We start from the raw sequence: 23,691 nt of genomic DNA, 5'->3' as shown, positions 1-23,691 counted from the left end.
GATGGGTGTGGAGCGATGGGTTAGCCTGGTGATGGGTATTAAGGAGGGCACATACTGCATGGAGCACTGGGTGTTGTATGAAAACAATGAATCATGGATCACTGCATCGAAAACTGGTGATGTATTGTATGGTGACTAACATAACATAATAAAATAAAATTAAAAAAAAAAAAAAAGGGCTGACATACGGGCAACTGGAATCCCAAAAAAAGAGAAGAGAGAAAAAATATGCAAGGAAATGGTGGGAACAAAACTTCCCAAATTTGATGAAATATATATATATATATATATATATATATATATTACAGAACCTTAGCAAACCCCAATAAAAATAAATACAGGGACACCTGGCTGGCTCAGTCTGTAGAGCATGTGACTCTTGATCTCAGGTTCATGAGTTCAAGCCCGATTTTGGGCATGGAGACAACTTTAAAAAAAAAGAATAGGGGCACCTGATGGTTAAGTGTCTGCCTTGGGCTCAGGTCACAATCTCTGGGTCTTGGGACCAAGCCCTACATTGGGCTTCCTGCTCAACAAGGAGTCTGGTTCTCTCTCTCTCTCCCTCCTTCTGCCCCTCCAACACCACTCATTCTCTCTCTCAAATAAATAAATAAAATCTTTAAAAAAAAAAAAAAGAATAAATACAAAGAAAACCATTTCTGGACATATGGTAGTCAAACTGGGAGACAGTTTCTGGAATGGCTCCAAATAACTCCAAACCCATGGTAGTCATGCCCTTGTGTAATCCCTTTCCTTGAGTGCAGGCTGAACCTTGTGACTTGTTTTTGGTGAGTACAATACAGAAAATTTATGGGATATAACTTCCATGATTAGATGACAAAATTGTGACTTTCCTCTTGGTAGTACACTCTCTCTCTTTTTCTCCCCGCTGACATACTTGCTTGCTTACTTTCATTAAACAGACTACCATGCTGTGAGATGCTCTGTGGAGAGGACCACATGGCAAGGAACTGAGAGAAACCTCTGGTCAATAGCTCTTGAAAAACTGAAACATCTGGCCAGCAGCCCATAAGAAACTGAATGTTGGCAATAATCTTGCACATGAGCTATGTGCACATTCTTCACAATCAAGCCTGAGAAAACTGTGATTAACCCATAAGAGACCATACCAGAGCACTGAGAAAGCTGTGTCCAGATTCTGAATTCCTGACCCATAGAAACTATAAGAGAATAAATGTGTATTGTTTTAGCTGCTAAGTTTTAGAATAATTTATTACACATCAATAGATAACTAATATACTGTTGAACCAAAAGTAAAGAGAAAATTGTGAAAGCAGCCAGAAGAAATGTTACGTATAAAAGGAAAAATTATTCAATGGCTTTGGACATTTCATCAAAAGCTATGGGGGCCAGAAAAGAGTGAATGATTTTTTTCAAGTCCTTAAAGAATAAAACTATCAATTCAGCATGCTGTATCTAGCAAATATAACTTATGAGAACAAAAGAAAACTAAAAAAAGTTTTTGAATAAAGGTAAACTAGGAGATTTCATACTACCAGAAGTGTACTATAAGAAATGCTGAAGGGAATTCATCGAACTACAGGGATATAACACAAAAGAGAAACTCAGATCTTCAGGAATGAATTAGAGCCATCAGGAACAGTAAATACTGGATAAACATATATGACTGTTACTCCTATTTTATTTAAAATAAACATAATTGTTTAAAGCAAAAATTATAGAATTACTTTTGGAGATTATAATGAATGTAGATGTAATACATATGATAACTAAAGCATAAAGGATGGCAGATAGAGGGTTAAATGGACCTATACAATGAAGAGTTATACATTATGAGAATTGAAACGTTAAATCCAAATATAATGAAAAGTTAATGATGTATATTATAACCTCTGGAATAATCAACTAGAAATTAGCACTAAAAATCCAATAAATAAAAAAATTCTGAAGGAGGTAGAAAGTGAGGAAAGAGCAAAACAAAACAAAAAAACAGAGAAGACAAACAGGAAAAAAAAAAGAAAAATCAGACTTAAGTCAAACCATGTCTCTCATTACATTAAATATTAATGGACTAAACACATCAAAAAAGGGTGGCAGGGAATATCAGAATAGATAATCTGGGGAAAAAGCAGGACCCAACTCAGAAATGTATTTAAAATAATGCTTGTTAACTTTTATCCAGCATTTCTAGGTGTTTTTGGCAGAAAGGTTTTCAGGCTTATTATTTTTTCTGAGCCAGAACTCTTGATGTCCTCTTTCACTGCGAGTTTATTAGAAAGGGGAAGTAGAGGGCGCCTGGGTGGCTCAGTTGGTTAAGCGACTGCCTTCGGCTCAGGTCATGATCCTGGAGTCCCGGGATCGAGTCCCACATCGGGCTCCCTGCTCGGTGGGGAGTCTGCTTCTCCCTCTGCCCTTCCCCCCTCTCATGCTCTCTCTCTAATAAATAAATAAATAAATCTTTAAAAAAAAAAAAAAAAGAAAGGGGAAGTAGAATGACAACAGCTGATATGCACCAACTAAATTCTATCCCTGGTTGATGGACAGACTTCAACAATAAAATAAAAGGAATTTTAGAGGAAAATGATGTCCTGGGCATCTAGACTAGTTGGTGACTTCCAAAAAGAGACATCTTGTCATTCTGTGCATGTGATCTTTAGATTTAAATTATCTTTTTTCTTCCTGTTTCTCATCTGACAAATTTTTTGAGCACCTTTCTGCCAGTCACTATGTTATAAATTGGAAATAGAGAAAGAAACAAAACAGTTATAGTCCCTGTCCTTAAGAAGCAGCCCAAATGGGTAAATAAACATTTTTTAAAAATACTCAAATAACTAGGGGTGCCTGGGTGGCTCAGTGGGTTAAGCATCTGCCTTTGTCTCAGGTCATGATCTCAGGGTCCCGGGATTGAGACCCCATTGGGCTGACTGCTCAGCGGGAAGCCTGGATCTCCCTCTCCCTCTGCCGCTCCCCCTGCTCGTGCTCTCTCTCTCTCAAATACATAAATAATAAAATCTTTTTTAAAATTAAAAAAAATAAATACTCAAATAATTACTTAATAATCCTTATGACAAGTGTTAAGTAAAAATTACCATGTCAGGCTACAGATTACTTCAGCAGAGATCCTAAGCCTCATCCATTGGGAACACTCAATTATCTTGGAGAACCAAAAAGAAAGCTTAATTGAGTGGTAACAAACCTCATTACCCATGCTTTCATCAGCTTTCTGCATTGTGCTGATTTTTTTATTAGAAATTTCTGTGTTTTAGAAATCAGTGACTAGACACCACCCTGTTCCTATCTGAATAGCCTTTTTTTTTTTTTAAGGGCTCTTTTTAATTTTTTATTGTTATGTTAATCACCATACATTACATCATTAGTTTTAGATGTAGTGTTCCATGATTCATTGTTTGTGCATAACACCCAGTGCTCCATGCAGAACCTGCCCTCTTTAATACCCATCACCAGGCTAACCCATCCTCCCACCCCCTCCCCTCTAGAACCCTCAGTTTGTTTCTCAGAGTCCATCGTCTCTCATGGTTCGTCTCCCCCTCCGATTTCCCCTTTGCTACAGCATATGTTCCTCACCTGGAATCCAGGAACTTTGGGCTGATTGATATGAATGTTGGCCATCCTCATATACTTTTAGTACGTCATAAACCTATGGTACTTTTTATGCATAGTCAGGGTCAAGTTCAAAAAAGAAAAACTACACAAATTATTTCAACAGAGAGAATGTAGGGATGCCTGGGTGGCTAAGTCAGTTAAGCGTCTGCCTTCTGCTCAGGTCATAATCCCAGGGTCCTGGAATTGAGTCCTGCATCAGGCTCCCTGCTCGGCGGGGAGCCTGCTTCTCCCTCTGCCTGCCACTCCTCCTGCTTGTGCACTCTCTCTCTCCGACAAATAAATAAATAAAATCTTAAAAAAAAAAAAAGGATATTTAAAAAAGAGAGAGAGAGAATTTAATCTGAACAATTGTTAGTCATGTATAGGGAACTGAAAAGGCAAACATGGAAGCTAAGGTATCACAAAGATAGTAACCTCAGGAAGCAAGTACAAGTCTTAGAGCTGAGGGAAGACAAAAAATGAAGACATTGGTATTAATAAAATGTAGAGTCTTGGAGGAGGAGCCCCGCAGAGCTGATACTTAATCCTTTGAGGAAGGACACTGGTCAGGTGGTGTTATATCTCTGGGTTTACAGTAAGGGTGGTACTGGTATTATGGAAAAACTGCAAACAGAAACCAAACAGTGCAATCACTTGTCATTGACAATGTAAAGAATCACTATTGTCAAAGCCTACAGGGGGCAGCTGGTAAAGCAAAAACTGGTTTGCAGCATCCAGCAACACAAAGCAGAGAACAGAATGGTTGGTTTGGGGAATAAACTAGGTCATAAAGGTCACACTGTGACAGAGCCAATCAAAACTATATAGATAAAGATAGTAAGAATTTGAGAAGCTGAGCATAATTGACCAGCTTATTGAAGAGGAAAAATGCGCAGGATAAAGTTAGCCAGCTTTATCCAGGGAGTGACCTTTCTTTCCCACCAGTTACCACTTGGGAACCAGGGGCAGGAGATGCTAAGAAGGAGTTAAAAATACCTATAGGCCATCCCTTACTCATTCATATAAGAGTCTTTTTTTAAAATTAGGACCATCTCAAATAGGTCAAAAAGCTTACCCCCCTACCCCGCCATTTCCCCAACAACATTGTCTCAACTTTTTCCTTATAGACATTACCCTATTTATCTGGTACTTAGACTTCCAGGAACCTCAGCTCTGAAACACCTGTAAGCCTAATAAAAAACCTAAAATAAATGCAACAAAAGCCTGAAGCTAGTTTGAAATAGATGTCATTAAAGCCATGCACTTTATCTCTATTCAAACAGAGAATATTTGAATTAATATTACACTTAATACTTATCTGGTTTCCCTTGGCAACTGTGCAGGAGTGGCTGAAAGAAAGGAAGAGGAAAAAAGTTACATCATTCTGGCAGCTTCAAGAAGTTACCATGGAGAAGGTAGATGCAACAAGAAGGAAGACAACATTATCACCACCAAAATCAGAATAACAGCATGCAGTGTGGAAGCACTCAGCCCTATAAACCACACAATTTCAGAAGCATCAGTGAAGGAGAAGATAGCCCAACTGTGAATGAAGACAGTGCAGCACCCTGGCAATATTCAGGAAAAAGAGTGGTTAAGTTCTACCTGCATCATCCCTCTAAGGCATGTCATTTTTTAACACGGACTAGAATAACCATGTGTCTGTTTGCTTACCACTGCATGCTCAGTGCCTAGAACAAGACAAGCATTCAGTTAGTGAATCATGGATAATCATATTGATGCCAAATCACACACACACAAAAAAAGTGTTAAAAATTAGTACAATTTTTTTCTAGTGGCAAATGCAGAGATGTATCAATTGCAGTTTGGAAAATCACTATTATGATAAGCACTACCTGAGGGCTGTAGAAAGTAGAAGCAGAGGGAGTTATTTACTTCAAAAGCAAAAATGCACTGATGCATATTACTACCCTGATTCTCAATAAGCACGAAGTGAGAATTTCTTTCAACATTATTTATTTAAGGAAGAGTTGTATTTCTCCCTCTCAACTAATCTATTTGGCAGCTTTTGTTGCTGCTATTCAAACACTCTTCTGTTGGGATGCATGCAGTGGAAAAAATAGGTACATAATGGACACTTACATGAGTATGTCACAAGTAAAGAAAACAGAAGAGATGCTTTAAGAAAAACTTTGAAAGCCATTTCTTATTTGGTGTAACCAGAGGATGTTAACAACTTAAAGAGTCTAAAAAGTAGCAACTGGAAATGTCATGGTTCTTTTAACCTTAAAAGGCTGTAGAGGCTTTAGAGTTTTACTTTTTAAGTCTAACATTAAGATTTTTAAGAGAAACTCTTACTAATTAACACACACCAAGAACATTATAAAGCTAGATAAAATGCAAAAACAAAGAATCAGTCATTTGAAGATACTGAAGAGCAGCTACGTAGCCAGGCCAGGAAAGTCAAGATCCTAGAGGAGAGGTAAACACACTGGAATAAAATGGACATTCTCCACCAGTTTTCCTCTCAGGGAATTTTCCATTTCCTAGCTAGGAGATAGGGGCACAGCATAAAACAGTGGTCAACAGCTTTAACAATCTCATGAGGAGAGGAAGACAAAAATTAGGATTCAAGACAAGTACAGAAGCCAGGATCTCAGAGAGAAGAAAATCACAGAGAAATGAATATGACATTCTACAAGAATTTTGCCTCCAAGAATTTCTCTGAATCCTAAGTCTTTAGGGAATGGGGTAAGGAGGAAGAACAGTAACAGTAAAAACAGAACAAACAAACAAACCCAAAACAAAACAAACACACACACACCTCAAATTTGTTAAGGTGTTTAAAGGATATACAGAGATTAAGGCAGTCATATGTAGCTAAACAGACAAAAATACGAGTTCAGAGCCTGAAATGGACAAGGAATTCTGGACAATATGTCAGTTTTCAAGTAGAGATTTCTGAATGACTATACCCTAGTTTAAGGCTACAAAGTAATATATCATCTCTCACAAAGCTTTAAGCCTTGCCTCCAACCATCTCAAAGCCTGATGGGATCAATGATCACTCTGTCTCTACTTAAATGAGGGCAAGAAGAAAATTTAATCCTCTTTGGAGGAAGATAACATCATCCAGTGCCTCTGAAAGTTTCATACACAATGTCCAGCATAAAATAAAAAATGTACTGGGCCAAATGTTTAAAAAGCAAAATAAAAATAGATGGTAGAAATAGATACTCAGATGAATCCTTTTTTTTTTTTTTTTAAAGATTTTTATTTATTTATTTGACAGAGAGAGAGACAGCGAGAGAGGGAACACAAGCAGGGGGAGTGGAAGGAGGAGGAGCAGGCTTCCCGCTGAGCAGGGAGCCTGATGCAGGGCTCGATCCCAAGACCCTGGGATCATGACCCGAGCTGAAGGCAGACGCTTAATGACTGAGCTACCCAGGCACCCCTGGATGAATCCTTTTTTGAAGTTGTCAATCTTATAAGTTAAAATAACAATATATTCAAAATATCAAGGGAATGATGCAGAAAACAGGTGAAAATATGGAGAATTTTGTTAGAGACCTGAAGACATGTAAAAATAAATAAAGTAGAAATCCTAGAAATTAAAAATAAAGTTTCCGAAATAAAGTACTCAATATGTAGGATTAAAAACAAATTAGACACAACAGAAGAGATGATTAGTGAACTGGAAAAGAGGTCAGAAGAAATTACACAGATTAAAGCAGATAAAAAGAATGGAAAATAAAGAGAATTATAAAATGGACTTGTAAGGCATGGTAAAACGCTAAAAATATGCAATCCCAAAAGAGAGGAGAAAGAGAATGGGCAAAATTGTATTTGAAAACATATTGTCTGAGAATTTTCCAAAATTGGTGAAAGACAATAAGCCATCAATTCAAAAAGCTTGAAAAACCTCAAGTAGAACAAATATAAGGAAAATAATATCTAGACACATCAGAGTAAAATTGTTAAAAATTAAAGAAAAAGGAATAAATCTTAAATCAGAGGAAAAGGGAGAGATGCATAATTTTAGAGGAGTAAAAATAAAAACTGATAGCTGACTCCTCAAAAGAAAATATGGAAGTCAGAAGACAATGGAATAAAATTTTCAAATTTGAGTAACAGTCAACCAGAAAGTTATATCCAGTTAAAATATCTTTCAAAAGTGAAGGTGAAATAAAGACAATTTCAGACATACAAAAACTTGGGGGAATTTAATGCCAGTAGACCTACACCAAAAGCAACACTGAAACAGTTCCTCAGGCAAAGAAACTGATTCCTGATTTAAGCTCAGTAACACAAGGTATAGAGAAAGAAGAAAGGGTAGATATATGGTTACAACTAAATGAATGTTGACTAGTTAAACAATGAAAATACCTTGTTGAGGTTAAAATATATGTAGAATTAAAATATATGGTATTGATAACAAAAATAGATGTTAGGGAGAAATAGAGTTAACCACACTATTTTTCAAGAATAAATATAAAATAAAAGCATTGGGAAGCAGGCAGAAATGGGTAGGCTTGAGCTATCTGTTCTGCACATTTTCTCATCTCTGGGCTAGGGGAACCCAGGAGAAGGTGCCCAAGGGGTACTTCACAGAAATGAGGGAAGGAAAATAAGTCAAACCTGAGCCAGATCTTGCTCTCAGGGAATATGCAATGGAGTGTGGTGTGTGGCTCTTCCTTTGGGCACCCTGAAGAAATCACTCATGTTCCATGGAAAGCAGCTTTTGGACACCTGTGAAGAGAAGGCATGAAGCACAGCCAGTTCACATCACCAGAGAAGCAGTGGCAACAGAAGATAGCAATAGAAGACAGCAGTCTCATCCAGCATGGGTCCTCCCCTCCTCACCCAGGGGAGGAGGGCAGTTGACATAACACAGTTGGGGGATTATTAGGAAAAAAAGAAAAATGTTTTCATCTTGAGAATAGTAACTATTTTCGTTATCTATTGCTATATAACAAACCACCCCAAGACAGTAGTTTAAAATAATAATAATTAATTATTTCTTATGACTCTATAGGTCAACTGGGCTGTTCTACTCCATCTCACGTCCAATGAGGGCACACATTGTTGCATTCAGCAGGGGCTTGGCCTGGTGCCTCAGTTCTCCTCCATGTGTTATTTCATCCTGCAGGGTGTGTTCATGTGACCTTATTTTCCAGCAGGATAGCCTGAACTTCATCATAGCATCACAACTGTGAGGGCGCCCAAAATGTAAAGCATCTGGGAAGCCTCTGCATGCATCATGCTTACAAGTTTCCCGTTGGCCAAAGCAAGTCACATGGCCAAGCCCAGGGTCAGTGTGGGAGGGGGTCGTACAAAGACTCAAATACCAGGAAATGTGGTTAACTAGAGGCTACCAATGTCACAGTCTACCACAATAACTAACATTTTTTTTGAGCTCTTCCCAAGTGCTAGGCACTGTATTAAGCACTTTACATATAGTAACTCTGTTTAAACCTCACAACAACCCCCATGAGGCAATGTTCCCTTTATAAAGAAAAGAAGCTGAAGCCCAGAGAGTGTAAGCAATTTGCCTTAGTCATACAGCTGGTAAGTGGTGAAACCATTAAATCTGATCTCAGTGCCCCCAAACTTAATCATTTCACTTTACCGTCCCATCAAGTTGAGACTCCTTAATAAACTCATTATATTTATTATGTATTCTTATTTTTTTCCTCCCTGCCCTTTCCTTTATTTTGATGAATTGCCTGTTTTCACTGTTTTCTTTTCTCCTCCTGGCAATATTGAGTTTAACAAAGAACTCTCTAATAGTTTCTTTTAAACTTTTATGAGCATTTGTATTTACATTTCTCTGTTAATACCAAATTCAACAATAATTATGTCTCTCACCTGTTCTCTGAAGAGACCCTTAGTTCATTTTTATAAGTTAAAAAAATAATATAATTCATATTAACAAGAGATAAACCTAAGTAAAAGATAATCAGGGATATGGCTTTTCTATTTAAAGAGTCCTTTTGGGGGTCCTGGGTGGCTTGGTTCCTTAAGCATCCAACTCTTGATTTTTGGCTCAGGTCATGATCTCAGGGTTGTGAGACTGAGCCCTGCATCGGCTCTGTGTTGAGCATGGAGCCTGCTTAAGATTGTCTCTCTTCCTCTCCCTCTGTCCTTCCCCTTTCCCCCACCCCACTCGAGCTTGCACATGTGCTCTTGCTCTCTCTCTCTCTCAAAAAAATAATAATAATAAAAATAAAATAGAGTCCTTTCTTAACATTTTCATTGTAGTTCTTAGCCATATAACCAGCATCATTTTGACTTATACACATACTTTACTGAATTAAACACTAGACTTCATTTCTTATGTTTCATGTCTTTTTGATCTTGAGATTTTATTCTGCTACAAATTTCATTTGGCTAGAATACTTCCTTGAGTACTTTTATTTCCACAAAGTTACCTTGGTAGAGAAAACTGTCCTTTGCTACCTATTCTTCCCTTCTTTCTGGAGTAATAAGACCTCAAAACTTTAGCTGGACATATGGTTTCCCAGAGGAAATCAGTTTTCCAGGTTCTTTTTTTATAGCTGGGTATGGTCATGTGACATTCTGATGAATGGGATATGAACAGAAGTAACGTGTTCAATTTTCAGAACTTGCCTTAAAGGAAAGGGGTATCCCTCTACTTCCTCATATTCCTACCTGCTGATCTAAATGTGTATGTGATGAAATGAGCTGGAAGGGTCATCTTGGACCACAAGTTGCAAGTTTGGTGGTGGCACAAGCTGAAGTGCCCAGTGGTCAGTGATGGCAGATGTGGTCCTGGATGCAGCTGTCTGGGATGCCTTGCACCAATCTCTTTAGCCTGGTTCTTTAGCACATATAGAGATGTTGTGAACCACCTGACATATTTTCAATATATTCCTTTTCTTAGAACTTCCAGTTTCTGAAACTTGCAACTGAGGATATGACAGAGATATTGAAAAGACACGGCTGTAGGCAATAGACCTTCAGGGAAAAGAAGAGGTAATACATGGGTTAGTTATAAGGTATGACTGAAGCTGAAGGTGTAGAAAATTCAGTTAGTATTAAGTGATGTGACCTGATAGTCCATGGAACATAGTCTCCAAAGAGCTAATTAAATTACCATCTGTGGTGATTATCTGAAATAAAGTGCTTTTTTTTTTTTAAAGATTTTATTTATTTGACAGAGAGAGACACAGCGAGAGAGGGAACACAAGCAGGGGAAGCGGGAGAGGGAGAAGCAGGCCTCCCGCGGAGCAGGGAGCCCAATGCGGGGCTCGATCCCAGGACCCTGGGATCATGACCTGAGCCGAAGGCAGATGCTTAACGACTGAGCCACCCAGGCGCCCCATGAAATAAAGTGCTTTTTGAAGGCATTGGCAACTGAATGGCTATTGCCATAGAACACACGAAAATTATGAGGAATTCAAGGACTGTGACATGGGGTAGCTTTTCTAATGTCTCCAGAAAGCTTAAAGTAAGAGAACGTTCCGAATCCTAATGTTTTTACTTATGTCACAGTCTGAAACCTGTGGACTTTCTAGATTTTACTAACATAACCTGCTTTTCTAATACCACAGCATTGAGATAGCTGGAAAATAAATTCAAAGTCTGACCTCCAAACTTACTGAATTATAGGGCCATTAAACCTACAGTCTTAGAATGGGAGAAGATATTTGCAAATGACATATCAGATAAAGGGCTAGTATCCAAAATCTATAAAGAACTCATCAAACTCAACACCAAAAGAACAAAGAATCCAATCAAGAAATGGGCAGAAGACATGAACAGACATTTTTCCAAAGAAGACATCTAAATGGCCAACAGACACATGAAAAAGTGCTCAATATCGCTCGGCATCAGGGAAATCCAAATCAAAACCTCAATGAGATACCACCTCACACCAGTCAGAATGGCTAAAATTAACAAGTCAGGAAATGACAGATGTTGGCGGGGATGCGGAGAAAGGGGAACCCTCCTACACTGTTGGTGGGAATGCAAGCTGGTGCAGCCAGTCTGGAAAACAGTATGGACGTTCCTCAAAAAGTTGAAAATAGAGCTACCATATGATCCAGCAATTGCACTACTGGGTATTTACCCCAAAGATACAAAAGTAGGGACCCGAAAGGGTACGTGCACCCCGATGTTTATAGCAGCAATGTCCACAATAGCCAAACTGTGGAAAGGGCCAAGATGTCCATCAACAGATGAATGGATAAAGAAGATGTGGTATATATATACAATGGAATATTATGCAGCCATCAAAAGGAATGAGGTCTTGCCATTTGCAACGACGTGGATGGAACTGGAGGGTATTATGCTGAGCGAAATAAGTCAATCAGAGAAAGACATGTATCATATGACCTCACTGATATGAGGAATTCTTAATCTCAGGAAACAAACTGAGGGTTGCTGGAGTGAGGGGTGGGGTGGGAGGGATGGGGTGACTGGATGATGGACACTGGGGAGGGTATGTGTTCTGGTAAGCGCTGTGAATTGTGCAAGACTGTTGAATCTCAGATCTGTACCTCTGAAACAAATAATGCAATATATGTTAAGAAAGAAAAAAAAAAAGAAGAATGTAGCAGGAGGGGAAGAATGAAGGGGGGGAAATCGGAGGGGGAGAAGAACCATGAGAGACGATGGACTCTGAAAAACAAACTGAGGGTTCTAGAGGGGAGGGGGGTAGGAGGATGGGTTAGCCTGGTGATGGGTATTGAGGAGGGCACGTTCTGCATGGAGTACTGGGTGTTATGCACAAACAATGAATCATGGAACACTATATCTAAAACTAATGATGTAATGTATGGGGATTAACATAACAATAAAAAAATTAAAAAAAAAAACCCCTACAGTCTTGCTATTATCTGTCTGGTGTGCAAGAAAGGACACTGATCAAGAAAGACTGGGATCCAGTAATTAGAAATGGAGTATATAAAATGATTTGGAACACCTTCAATTCCCACTTCCATTGAATCTCTTACCAGCTGAAATGTGTTTTGTATTTTTCTTCTAACAGCAAGCAATCTCTAATTCTTAATGAATTGGTATCCCACAAATTTAACTCAATTCTGACGCTGTCTACCTGGAGATACCATCAGATCCCACAGATTAAGGGCTGAGTCCCACAAGAATGGCCCCCATTTCAGATGCCAACTGGAAGTCCAGGTTCTGACCAACCAGCAGTAGATTGGAAGTTCCCACAACCATCACTTTGGGTTTGATTAATTTACTAGAGTGGCTCAAAGAACTCAGAGAAACATTGTACTTACTAAATTACCAGTTACTGTAAAAGGATATAACTCAGGAACAGCCAGATGGAAGAGATGCATAGAGCAAGGTTTGTGGGAAGGGTGTAGAGCTTCCTTGCTGTTGGGCTCTCCACTTTCCCCCATTTCCACATGTTTGTTAACCCAGAAGTTCATCAACTCTTACTGTTAAGAGTTTTTACAGAGCTTTATCTGTAGCTGCCCTTCCCCTCCCCTTAATGGAGGTCAGTGGGTGGGTCTGAAAGTTCCAATACTCTAGTCACTCGGTCTTTCTGGTGACCAGCTCCATCTGGGGGCCCCACCTTAAGTTGTCTCATTAGCATAAACTCAAGTTTGCTCAAAAGGACTTCTGATGCATGACAAAAGACAATCCTATCACTCAGGAAATTCCAAGGCTCTTTAGGAATTCTGTGCTGGAAACTCAGGACAAAGATCATATATATTGATTATACCACACTAGCAATGCAGCTTCCTCTTACCTATCAGATGAAGCTGTTACTTTAAACTGTGAAGATTTGTCCGAAGGGAGAGCAATGTACTTCAGGCCTCTCTCATATACACATCTCTCCAGTTCCTTAACCAGAGCTGATATTCAGCTGGTACCACCAGTGAAGCTGTACTGGTTGTTTGTAACTGGAATCTATTTTAATTAGTTTAGGATCTGCTCTGATTGATCGGTGTCTATGCCTAAATAATAACTAGAGTCAGACCATAGTCTGTAAGTCTATGGTCAGGAAAACTGAAACCACTGCTTTTCAGGCAGGAAAATATTTAGTAAAAAGGATTAGAAGTTTATAAAACTTTTGGAAGTGCTGAAGAGGGCGAGGGACAGGGAACGTCATCAGTTAGTTTTGGAAATCAGAAAGTTTCGGGAATCACAGGAAACTGCCATCAATGATCTCAACAGCCTGTTCCACCAAAACAGATGGTGCTCAGTAGAAAGCCTAGAAACCACTGGAAAATCTCACACCTGATGTCGCTGAAGATCATATGCCTGCCTGCCAAGATTGAGCAATAATGATTTCTGCTGTCTTCCACCTTCCAAAATCTAGCAGGAATAACTCTTATTGGAAGAATCAAAACCAAAGCCCACATGACAAGGGAGTCTAGGAAATGTATTTTCCAGACTTCTGGCCACTGTAATACAGGGGAATGTTTGGAAGGGCAGGGATGATGCTGAGTTTGCATCAGGCAGTATCTGGCATCTCTATCTGAGAGCTAACTGCAACTTTAAAACAACAAGAGAAGGATAACAGTTCCTAATAATTATAAGATTTTGCTATCTTATGCTATGCAGAAATCTGGAGAGTAAGTGTGAAAATGAATTCTGAAGGTGTTAGAACAAAAAAGGAAGAGTATAATTTTAGATGCTCACTGAATTTACTGATATTGGTATTGAAATAGACAGGATAGGCCAGGTTATGCTGAGGTAACAAACAACCTGAAAATCTCAGTAATTTAAAAAAATAAACATTACTTCTTATTCACACTACATATTTACTATAGAGCACTAAGGGAAATTAACTCATTATAGACATTCAAGGACCAATACTGATGGAGGTCATCCTGACACATGATTCTATGAATGCAAAAGCAGGAAAAAGATATTATGATGAATCACATGTAGTTCTCAAAGCTTCTACTACTGAAGGGATACATGTTACTTCAGCTCATAGTTCATTCCAAAGCAAGTTGCATAGTGTGAGGTGAATACAAATATTATATTGGATTTATCCTGTGCAAACTGCCCTCCAAACTCCTAAATTATGTCCCTTAACATATGTCCCTTGTCTATAATTATGTCCCTTGGCAGCACTAACATTTTTTTAAAAGTAAGTTAGTTACTGTCTTTGGTGCTAATTGGAAACACTACAGTTGAACTGAACTACCTTATATCAAAAGAGATAGGAGGATCCTGGATTGGCAAAGAACATGTAGATACACTTCTCCATATGAAGTAGCATTGGGAAGGAAAAAGTTCCTGAGAGTCAGAGATATGACAGGGTTTGCAGAAGAGACTCTAAGTCCACTTTTCTAATCAGATGCATGGATTAAGGACTCAGGCCTGCTGCACCCATCCAGGTACAGATGGATTCAAGAATTGTGGTCACCCATTTCCTTTCAATGCAATGATTTCATTCAACAGTGAATGACAACATATTCATTTCGTAGTCATACTGTACAGTCATTCATACTGTAACAAATTACCACAAACTGGGTGGCTTAAAACAACAGAAATCTATTCTCTCACAGCACTGAAAGATAGAAATCCAAAATCAAGATGCCAACATTTCTAGGTGGGAAACTCCCTTGCTTCTTCCAACTTCTGTTGGCTCCTAGCAGTCCTTGGCTTGTAGACCCATTATTCCAATCTCCATCTCCATCTTCACATTGTCTCCTTTGTGTCTCTGTGCATCCAAATCTCCCTCTCCTTTCTCATATAAAAATATCAGTCATTAGATTTAGAGCCTACCCTAAATCCAAGATGATTTCTTCTCAAGATCCTTAACTAATTACCTTATGTCTAAATTCTGAGGGTTTTGGATGGACACAAATTTTGGGGAGGGACACTATTCAACCGGCTATGGGCAAATTCTTCACAATTATATTAGCTACTCTTGGGAATTACACCTAAGGGAGTAGAAGAGAGGTCATATATGTTCCTCCTCTATGGACCAGGTTGGGAATGTGGGGAGAGAAAATACTTTGTGTTTCCATTATCTACTGCTTCATAACAAACTATCCACAAAACTTAGAGGCTTAAAATCATAACAAATTATTATTTCTCACAAGGTATGGATTGACTAGGTGGTTATTTTACTTCACAGGTATCTCCTGGGGTGCTGGGGTGCTAAAAGGTCCAAAATAGCACTGCTCACATGATGCTGGGTATTAGCTGAGCTGGGGCTGTTTCCCAGGGCCATAATTATCCTCTATAAGGCCTCTCCAAAAGGTTAGTTTGAGCTACTTATAGCAGGGCAGATGGCTTCTCCAAGAGTGCAAAGTGAGAGCTCTCAGAACTTCTTAAGCTTCAGGACTGGAACTGATGTAACTGTTCCATGCAGGGCATACAGCCAGCTCAGAGTCAAGACAAGAAGGTATACAGGTCATAAATACTAGCATGGTTCATTAGGGCCCACCAAAATTTCAGTCTACTGCACTTTCCTTCCTTCCCACAACTGTGATAAATGTGAAATCATTCCAAGTGGCAAGTAATTTGCCAAAATAAATTGGAGGGATGGGTTAATGGGGTCAAAGCTACCAAAGAACTTTGAGGCTTTTGTGTTGGATAGAGCATCTAGGATGAGAGCAAGTGTTAAGAAGAGAAGACAGGAGCCAAAATCTTCAAGAATGAGGGTAATAACCTCAAGATGTGAAGATACTAGCAATGAGGATAGTCAGATAGTATCAATTCCAAAGAGAGTAGGATTGTTACATAAGGATGGAAAAGAAAAGGTCTAGAGGACTGCCTGGGTGGCTCAGTTGGTTAAGCGTCTGCCTTCGGCTCAGGTCATGATCCCAGAGTCCTGAGATCGAGCCCCGTGTCAGGCTCCTTGCTCAGTGGGGAGCCTGCCTCTTCCTCTCCCTCTGCCCGCCGCTCCTCCTGCTTGTGCTCTTTCTTGCTATCTCTTTCTCTCTGTTAAATAAATAATAAATATAATCTTTAAAAAAAAAAAAAGAAAAAGTCTAGAACATGGCACTAGAAGAATGTTGATTGCTCCAGGACCTTTCCCTATGGAATTGTGAGAATAGGCAGCCTCCATTCAAGTAATCTTTCCAAACTTATTATAAACAACATTACATGTCTTTGTTGCAAAAGGAAATAAAATACTTTTACCAGATTTCAGAGAAAGCATTGATCAGAACCCCTCCAAGGACCTGAGAATGCTTCTTTAAGTAATTGTCACATCAGCATGGTAGTGTGGCAACTCAAAGGGGTTAAAGAGTCTGATTTAGGGAGCAAAACATGGAAAAGACAGCCTAAATCCACCAATAATTGTACATGGCTTCACTGAATAGTACTTAAGAAAATAATTAAATAACAGCAGGCAAATAATATATAAACCAAAAAAAGAAAAATCCATAAGGTAGTTGATTAACATACAAAAAGAAACATTTTAACAAATGGTTCCTTTCTCCTATATACTCACAGTTTAATATAAAAAACTTTTTTATGTTGTCAAAAATGAAAGGTGATGTGAAGATCAAAATATGAACTTTTCCTATTAAACTTATCATTTAAACTTACTAAAACTTTACCAATTAAATGTATTCACCAAGAACTACATGCCTCTTGGCAGCCAAAAGAAGAAACAGAGAAAGAAGAAGAAGAAGGAGGAGGAGGAGAACAAGACAAGAAGGAGGAGAAAGAGGAGGAGGAAGGGTAGGGGGAGGAGAGGGAGGGAGAAGAGGAGGAAGGAGGGAACACATCCTCTGGTAGGCTAGCTGAACCTCAAAGATAGTGCTGAGCAGGGTCAGTCTATGCATGCTAAGAGAATCAGAAAGGGAAGAGGCGACATTTAAATATTTGCTAGAAGGAGGTGGTCCCATTGATAAGATGTCTTCCTCTATAGCTGGGTGTAAGAATAGCCACTATTGGAAATGCCCACGGAGGAGGGTATCTCCAGCAGAGAGTCAGGTTTCAGTTAAGGCAAGATTTGGAGGTGAGTTCTCAGTCATAGTTTCAAATAATTGGAGGGCTTGTTTAATCTGTGGACTAGAAGTTCCTAGAAATTCAGTGAAATGATTTGGAAAGAGGTAGGAAGTGAAGTTTAAGACTGGGTCAAGGACAGGAAACTTAAGTGTTGATTAATGAAAACAGGGATGAGTGACAAGGTGAATTTAATCCTGACAGCCTCTTTGAGGATGACAGGCACCTGGCTCACCTGGGTGGGGTGAAAGGGCATCTCCCCACCCCCATCCAGGCCACCAAGTAGCACCCTTGGCTTTGGGCACACCTCACTCAGCTTGAATTCCTGTCACTCCCAGTATCTCCCATTTCTGTTTACTAGGTTTCTATTCATCTTGATAACCCCACAGTCCCTGCTCTTCAGAAAAAAGGCATTTTGGACATATAACCTATAATTCTTATATTCTAGATTGCTTTTCTATAAAAGTTAATCATGCATTCCTCATGGTGCTTAAAATGCCCTTATAAGAATTTCCTTGCAGATCCAGGATAATTGGCAAAGAAGTTACTGAAGGTGGTAGACTATAGAAAACTTGGGTCTGAATGTTGTAGGAGTCCTTTGCAGAATTTCCTTTGCTATTTGAAATGTAAATTTATCCTACCTATAAAGGCAAATTCAATTTCAATACAAAAAGAGAATTATTTTCTAGGTGCAAACTTACCATCTCTTTGATGCCCCCTACTGTGGTATTCTGTTAACCACAGAAATATATCAAAACCTGGAAGCAATCAGCAAAGCTTTAGGTTTCTAGAAGAATGATTTTCAAAGCCTGGCTCATTCTTCTAAAAAACTAAAAAAATAATAATAATAAAATTAAAAAATCCTTACTTAACTCACTGGGTTATAAAATGTTTTTGTGAAAGACTTTGCAAAAGAGTTTCAATCAAAAGTCAGAAGCTCATTAAACCGTTTTTTTTCTTGAGTCTTAGTGTACAGTACATTAAAATGCATAAGAACAGGCAACAGATGAAGCTTTGTTCTTGAACAACCCCCTGGATGTCTGTAGATTTGATACTTAAAATTACCTTAATTCAAGGCTGGAAAGACTTTCTTCTTGTTTCAAAGCCCTTCCATATCAGCCTCTTACCAACATGTCTTAAGATAATAAGATGACAAATGCAATAGAAACGAAGGAGGGGTGGGGGTAATTAGCATTTCAAAGCAATTTCTCTTTCTAAAGAGCCTAAAATTTTTTTATAAAATATTATTTTAAGACAAATTATCAGCCTCACAAATTCTGATATTGGCCAAGAAGGTTACCCTTAAAAAAATTGGGGGGAAAACTTCCAAAAATCTTCTTCTGACCTCATTTAAAATGTATTATTATTATATATGCTTCAAATCCACCAAGATTTTAAAATAAATTTACTCATATAACATTGATTATAGGACTGTGCCATACTTGGGGGACTTTGTACAAATGTGGAATGTGGCTTAATGTCTTTCAAGAGATTGTTCTCAACAATAACAATTTTGTGGGTTTTAATACTCCGTTGGTAGTTTTGCCTAGCTTCCTATAAGAAAAAATAAAATTTATTGTTGCTAAAAGTTTAGTAGCATCTTATATAGCATAGAAAAGGAATTTTGAAGAAACTAAGTAAGTATAACATAACCTTTTTAAGTTCCAACTATGAATAAGCTACTTAGAAGTTTGTGGATAGTGGGTTTTTGAGAACTGGAAAGAATTTTTGCTGGTGAGTAGTAAAGCAGTCATTCACATTTGGATATAAATGAGAAAATGTAGCCTATCCTAAACTTAAAACTTGCCATATTTTTCTTGGTGGTGGGAGGGAAGGGCTAAATATTCTCTATTATTTAAAATAATTTTGAAGCTATTTTTTGGGTGCTTTCAAAGAAAAGCTACATACAAAGTTTGCATGATTGAGCTTAATGCTACAGTGAGGAAAATGCCAATCAGCAAAGAATACTCCACCTCTCTAAAAACTAGAAATCCAAATCAAACCTAGGGCAGCATGACGCAGGCCTGGGAACTCTGTTCTGGCTTGGTATAAGGACACGTTAGATGTAAAGGATCGGTGTGGGGTCTATTTCTGACTGTATTTAGGAGATTTTCCAAAAAAATTCTCAAGAATTTGTGTGGTTGGAAATGCAATCCCATTAAGGATTTAACATTATCCCTTTGGGGAAGAGAAGAAATTTCATGTCTTTAACTATAGCTCTTAGATAGATTCTTCTGTGTAGCATTTGACAGCTTCCATATTGCTTCCATATGCATTATCTAATTTGATCATGACTAAGCTGTTCACCAAATAGGTTAGATAAGAAGAACATAATAAAAATAAGTTTTTTAATTTTTAAAATTTTTATTTTAATTCCAGTTAGTTAACATGCCATGTTATATTAGTTTCAGGTGTATAATATAGTGATTCAACATTTCCATTCATCATCCAATGCTCATCACAGCAAGGGCTTTTCTTAATCCCCATCACCTATTTCACCCATCCCCCCACTGCTCTCCCCTCTGGTAACCATCAGTTTGTTCTCTATAGTTAAGAGCCTGTTTCTTGATTTGTCTCTTTCTCTTCTTTTTTCCCCTTTCTTTGTTTCTTAAATTCTACATATGAATGATATCATATAGTATTTGTCTTTCTCTGACTGACTTAGCTCCCTAAGCATTATACTTTCTAGTTCCCATGTTGTTGCAAATGGCAAGATTTCATTCTTTTTTATGAATGAATAATATTCCATTGTATATACGTGCCACATCTTTATCTATTCATCTATCCATGGATACTTGAGCTGCTTCCATAATTTGTAAATAATGCTGCAATAAACATAGGAGTGCATATATCCTTTCGAATTAGTGTTTTCGTATTCTTTGAGCAAATACCCAGTAGTGTGATTACTGGTCATAGGGTAGTTCTATCTTTAATTTTTTGAGGAACCTCTGTACAATTTCTACAGTGGCTGCACCAGTTTGCATTTCCACTAACAGCGCACGAGGTTTCCTTTTTCTACACATCCTCACAAACACTTGTTATTTCTTTAGAAAATAGATTTTAGATTAAATTAGATTTAGATTTAGATTTTAGTTTTAGATTTTAGCCATTTTGAGAGGTGTGAGGTAATATCTCATTGTAGTTTTTTTCCCCCAATCTCCACATACATCAAAGTATATTCTTTTTTTAAAATTTAAATTCAATTAATTAACATATAATGTATTATTTGTTTCAGGGGTACAGGTTTGTGATTCATCAGTCTTATATAACACCTAGTGCTCATTACAACACATACCCTCCCCAATGTCCATCACCTAGTTACCCCATCCCTCAACCCCCCTCCCCTCCAGCAACCCTCAGTTTGTTTCCTAAGATTAGAGTCTCTTATGGTTTGTCTCCCTCTCTGGTTTCATCTTGTTTCATTTTTTCCTCTCTTCCACTATGATCCTCTGCCTTATTTCTTAAATTCCACATATCAGTGAGATCATATGATAATTATCTTTCTCTGATTGACTTATTTTGCTTAGCATCTCACTGTAGTTTTGATTTGCATTTCCCTGATGATGAGTGATACTGAGCATCTTTTCATGTGTCTGTTGGCCACCTGTATGTCTTCTTTGGAGAAATGTCTGTTCATGTCTTCTGTCCATTTTTTAATTGGATTATTTGATTTGGTGTGTTGAGTTATATAAGTTCTTTATATATTTTGAATACTAACCTTTTATTGGATATGTCATTTGGAAATACCTTTTCCCATTTAGTAGGTTGTCTTTTAGTTTTGTTGATTGTTTCCCTTGCTGTGCAGAGGTTTCTATTTTTATGTAATCTCAATAGTTTATTTTTGCTTTTGTTTCCCTTGCCTCGGGAGATATATCTAGAAAAATGTTACTACGGCTGATGTCAGAGAAATTATTGTCTGTGCTCTTTTCTAGGATTTTTATAGTTTTAGCTCTTGCATTTAGGTCCTTAATCCATTTTGAGGTTTTTTTTTTTGTCTGTGGATGTTATAAAAAAGTGGTCCAGTTTCATTCTTTTGCATGTAGCTGTCCAGTTTTCCCAACACCATTTGTTGAAGAGACTGTATTTTTCCATTGCATATTCTTGGCTCCTTTGTCAAAGATTAATTGACCATATTAATTGTGGGTTTGTTTCTGGGCTTTCTATCCTATTCTATTGATCTATGTGTCTATTTTTGTACTGATACCATACTGTTTTGGTTACTACACCTTTGTAGTATAACTTGAAATCTGGAATTGTGATACCTCCAGTTTTGCTTTTCTTTTTCAAGATTGCTTTGGCTATTTGGAGTCTTTTGTGGTTCCATACAAATTTTAGGATTGTTTGTTCTAGTTCTGTGAAAAATGCTATTGGTATTTTGAAAGGGATTGCATTAAATGTGCAGATTACTTTGGGTAGGATGAACATTTTAACAATATTTGTTCTTCCAATCCATGAGCATGGATTATCTTCACTTTCATCTTCTTGGTTAAGTTTATTCCTAGGTATTTTATTATTTTTGGTGCAATTGTAAATGGGATTGTTTTCTTTTCTTTTCTTTCTTTTTTTTTAGATTTTATTTATTTATTTGACAGAGAGAGAGAGTGGCAGACAGAGGGAGAGTGAGAAGCAGGCTCCCCACTGAGCAGGAAGCCCGACGTGGGGCTTGATCCCAGGACCCTAGGATCATGACCTGAGCCAAAGGCAGATGCTTAACCGACTGAGCCACTCAGGCGCCCCCGGGATTGTTTTCTTAATCTCTCTTTCTGCTGCTTCATTATTAGTGTATATAAATGGAACAGATTTTGTATCCTGTGACCTTACTGAATTCATTTATCAGTTCTAGTAGGTTTTTGGTGGAGTTTTTAGGATTTTCTATATATAATATCAGGTCATCTGCAAATAATGAAAGTTTTACTTCTTCCTTATCAATTTGGATGCTTTTTATTACCTTTTCTTGTCTGATTGCTGTGCCTAGAACTTCCAGTACTATGTTGAATAAAAGTGGTGAGAGTGGACATTCTTGTCTTTTTCCTGACTTTAGGTGAAAAGCTCTCAGTTTTTCACCATTGGGTATAATGTTAGCTGTCAGTTTTTCACATATGGCCTTCATTCTGTTGAGGTATGTTCCCTTTAAACCTACATTGTTGAGGGTTTTTATCATGAATCGGTGTTGTACTTTGTCAAATGCTTTTTCTGCATCTATTGAAATGATCATATGGTTTTTATCCTTCTCTTATTGATGTGATGTATCATTTTGATTGTTTTCAACTATTGAACCACACTTACATTCCAGAGATAAATCCCACTTGATCTTGGTGGATCATTTTTTAAATGTATTGTTGGATTTGTTTTGCTAATATTTTGTTGAGGATTTTTGCATCTATGTTCATCAGAGATATTGGCCTGTAATTCTCTCTCTCTCTCTCTCTTTTTTTTTTTGTAATGTCTTTACCTGGTTTGGGTATCGGGGTAATGCTGGTCTCATAGAATGAATTTGGAAGTCCTCTTCTATTTTTTGGAATAGTTTGACAAGAGTAAGTATTAACTCTTTTTTAAATGCTTGGTAGAGGGGGGCGCCTGGGTGGCTCAGTCGTTAGGCGTCTGCCTTCAGCTCAGGTCATGATCCCAGGGTCCTGGGATCAAACCCCGCGTCAGGCTCTCTGCTCAGCGAAAAGCCTGCTTCTCCCTCTCCCACTCCCCCTGCTTGTGTTCCCTCTCTCGCTGTGTCTCTGTCAAATAAATAAATAAAATCTTAAAAAAAAATAACATAAATGTTTGGTAGAGGGACACTGTGTAGCTCAGTTGATTTTGTTGGGGAATCTCTGTGCCTCCTGGGTCTGGATTTGTTTCCTTCCCCAAATTCAGGAAGTTTTCAGCTATTATTTCTTTAAATAAATTTTGTGTCCTCTTTTCTCTCTCTTCTCCTTCTGGGATCCCTGTAATGTGAATGTTATTACACTTGATGGTGTTGCTGAATTCCTTAAGTCTATTCCCATTTGCATAACTTTTTTCTCACCTGCTCATCTTGATTACTTTCCATTACTCTGCCCTCCAGGTCTCTGATCTGTTCTTCTGCTTCCTCTAGTCTACAATTTCTTCCATCTAGTGTATTTTTAAATTTCATTTATTGTGTTCTTCACCTCTGATTGGTTCTTTTTTTCTTTGTTAAGAGTCTTGCTGATGTCCTCCACTCTTCCCTCAAGTCCAGTGAGTATCTTTATGATCATAATT

General features: G+C 38.0%; 1 long non-coding RNA gene across 3 annotated transcripts in view; it reads right to left on the bottom strand.

The window, feature by feature from the left end:
* Window positions 1-23,691, bottom strand: part of LOC118537953 (uncharacterized) — a 64,741-nt gene that overhangs the window by 24,665 nt on the left and 16,385 nt on the right. For 2 of the 3 annotated variants that reach the window (XR_013449885.1, XR_013449884.1), the window contains exons 4-5: window positions 8,185-8,295; window positions 4,816-4,934 (exon numbers count right to left, since the gene is read on the bottom strand). This is a non-coding gene — a long non-coding RNA (uncharacterized LOC118537953). Of the gene's footprint in view, window positions 1-4,815; window positions 4,935-8,184; window positions 8,296-23,691 lie in introns of those variants that run through there. The other variant, XR_013449886.1, reaches the window with a different exon arrangement.

This window comes from Halichoerus grypus, chromosome 7, assembly GCF_964656455.1.
Source record: "Halichoerus grypus chromosome 7, mHalGry1.hap1.1, whole genome shotgun sequence".
Lineage (NCBI taxonomy): Eukaryota > Metazoa > Chordata > Mammalia > Carnivora > Phocidae > Halichoerus > Halichoerus grypus.
Note: the sequence above shows the minus strand (reverse complement) of the source record. Positions and strands in the feature narration are given on the sequence as shown.